We start from the raw sequence: 2,847 nt of genomic DNA, 5'->3' as shown, positions 1-2,847 counted from the left end.
GGGGGGGCGCAAGAACGCATCATGGGAAAATTAAGTTCTTTCAAGGACTGCCAGATAAAGGACCCGTATTCACTAAAACGATCATAACTTTGTCATTCGGAGTCCGTTTCAGACGCACAAGTACTCAAAAGACTCACGACGAGCGTGTGAATCTAGAAAATAGACTTCGCTTGCGCTAGGAGGCCTGAAGGAGCATCAAATCCGGCCCCTAAGCTGGACTTTTTGCCCCTAAAAGTTAAAGAACATCATTCGCCGCTGCTTTTCAGACGAGTTTCTGAACCCACGGGCACTCCTTTGGATGGAAATCCGAGAGATTATGGTGAGTGTAAACATTAGTTCGCATGGTAAGGACAAACGTTGCATTCTACACATGCTCTATGATCCGGGGCATCCCATTTTTTGTAAATTCAAGAAAAAACGGTGACTATAAACCTTATTCTCCTTGTTTTTGTCGTGCGGCATGCCGTAACGCACGTGTGTGACACCCAATAGCAAGAGGGCATTCATGGCATCAATCAATATATATGTGAAAACACTATCTCCACTATGGAGGACACAAAATTTCAAGACGACGCACCAGAAGTGGTCACTGGAAATGAAGATCTTTCAAGGAGTATAAAGAACCGGTGTTCACTAAAACGGTCATAACTTTGTCATCCGGAGCCCATTTCAGACGCACAAGTACTCAAAATTCTCGCGACGAGCATGGGAATCTAGAAAATAATATTTGCTTGCCCCAAGAATTCATCATGGGAAAATGAAGTTCTTTCAAGCACTATCATATAAAGGACCCTTGTTCACTAAAACGATCATAACTTTGTCATTCGGAGTCTGTTTTAGACGCACAAGTACTCAAAATGCTCGCGACGAGCCTGGGAATCTAGAAAATACTCTTCGCTTGTGCCAGGAGGCCCAGGGACCCTCAAATTCGGCCCCTAAGCAGGACCTTTTGCCCCTAAAATTCAATGAACATAATTCGGCGCTGCTTTTCAAAAAAGTTTCTTAACCCATTTGCACTCCTTTGGAAGGAAATCCGAGAGATTATGGTGAGTGTAAACATTAATCCACCTGGTAAGGACAAACATTGCATTCTGCATGTGTTCTATGATAAGGGGCATCCCATTTGGTTGTAAATTCAAGAAAATACGGCGACTATAAGCCTTATTCTCCTTGTTTTCCCGGTGTGGTATGTCGTAAAAGGACGTGTGTGACAGCCAATAACAAGAGGGCATTCTTGGCATCGATCAATATATATGTGGAAACAATATCTGCACTAGGGAGGACACAAAATTTGGGGGCAGCCGCAAGAACACGTCTTGGGAAAATGAAGTTCTTTCAAGGACTGCCATATAAATGACAAGTGTTCACTAAAACGGTCACAACTTTGTCATTCGGAGTCCATTTCAGACGCACAACTACTCCAAATTCTCGCAATGAGCGGGGTAATCTAGAAAATATTCTTTGCTTTCGCGGGGAGGCCCAAAGGACCCTCAAATTCGTCCCCTAAGGAGGACTTTTACCCTTGAAAATCATAGAATATCATTCGCCGCTGCTTTTCAGACAAGTTTCTAAACCCATTGGCACTCCTTTGGAAGGAAATACGAGATATTATGGTGAGTGTAAACATTATTCCGCCTGGTAAGGACAAGCGTTGCATTCTACGCATGCTCTATAATCCAGGGCATCCCATTTGGTTGCAAATTCAAGAAAATACAGCGATTATAAGCCTTATTCTCCTTGTTTTCGTCGTGCGGCATGCCGTAATGCACGTGTTTATGAGGACATGGCTACCATAGTTAAACCCACAACCCTTGCTACTGCACCTATTGGAATAATTACTAGAGCTCATGCACACTAGTTAAATTATCTGGTACTTCCATTTCTTCGTAATGTTTCTAATGTTCATAAGAATATGATGTTGCCTAACTAGTTTCTAATGTTCATAAGAATAAGAATATGATGCACCTATTGGAATATCAATATTTAATATATACTAGATGACGAGTTGCGCCAAATGGCGCAAAGACCCGTTTAAAACCATGTTCGTGTTGAGAATATTTGCATTTTTTCAGTAAGTGTATATTTGAGTAGTTATGTGGACCTCTCCCAGGTTGAACTTCCTTACTAAAATCATTCTTCACCTTAGCCTTTGTACCTTCCTGGAAAACAGAATAAGAACACGATTACTCAAAATTAAAACCCTATAAGGGATTATTGCAATACGAAGCTAGCACTGATACACAAAAAGACTGGATTGCTCTAACTAAAGTAAGGGATGACCGAACTCATCCAATATCTCTACCGGAATGGTAAACAGAATACGTAAATGATTACTTAAGTAGTTCACTACTTGCTCCAGTGCCCACTTCCTAAAAGATCTCAGCTTCGCACCTAAAGCAGGCCAATAACCGTAGCTATTTTTTAATGAATTTTGGTATGATTGAAGAAAACTCTCACTGTATTTTAAGAACCCTTCTAGCCTCCTACTCTAACAAAACACACATTGTAATTAATCCAGCAACGACTTCATCAGAGCAACATAGACATATATATATATATATATATATATATATATATATATATATATATAGGACAAATGTTTCCTACAAGCAGTGGTAGTTACCACCGCTTGCGTTTTATATGTTGTATGTAGTATCTGTCGAAACCAAGACTATGTACGTGTAATATGTAGTATATAACAATGATTAGATAATATATATACTAATTTTTAGGTAGTATGTACCATGTTTTGAGTATGCTCTTTTTTACGTACAAATATGTATGTATTTCACAAACATAACAAAAACTATGGGCTCATATGCAATTTTTTCATGTAACTACTTTCAA

The 2,847-nt window shown here is 39.7% G+C and overlaps 1 long non-coding RNA gene across 3 annotated transcripts in view; it reads right to left on the bottom strand.

Moving 5' to 3' along the window:
• Positions 1-1,796: 1,796 nt before the first annotated feature.
• LOC119338384 overlaps positions 1,797-2,847 on the bottom strand; it is a 4,960-nt gene continuing 3,909 nt past the window's right edge. For all 3 annotated transcript variants that reach the window (XR_005163934.1, XR_005163935.1, XR_005163936.1), the window contains one exon: positions 1,797-2,159. This is a non-coding gene — a long non-coding RNA (uncharacterized LOC119338384). The remainder of the gene's footprint in view (positions 2,160-2,847) is intronic.

This window comes from Triticum dicoccoides, chromosome 7B (genome assembly GCF_002162155.2).
Source record: "Triticum dicoccoides isolate Atlit2015 ecotype Zavitan chromosome 7B, WEW_v2.0, whole genome shotgun sequence".
In the NCBI taxonomy this organism is placed as follows: domain Eukaryota; kingdom Viridiplantae; phylum Streptophyta; class Magnoliopsida; order Poales; family Poaceae; genus Triticum; species Triticum dicoccoides.
Note: the sequence above shows the minus strand (reverse complement) of the source record. Positions and strands in the feature narration are given on the sequence as shown.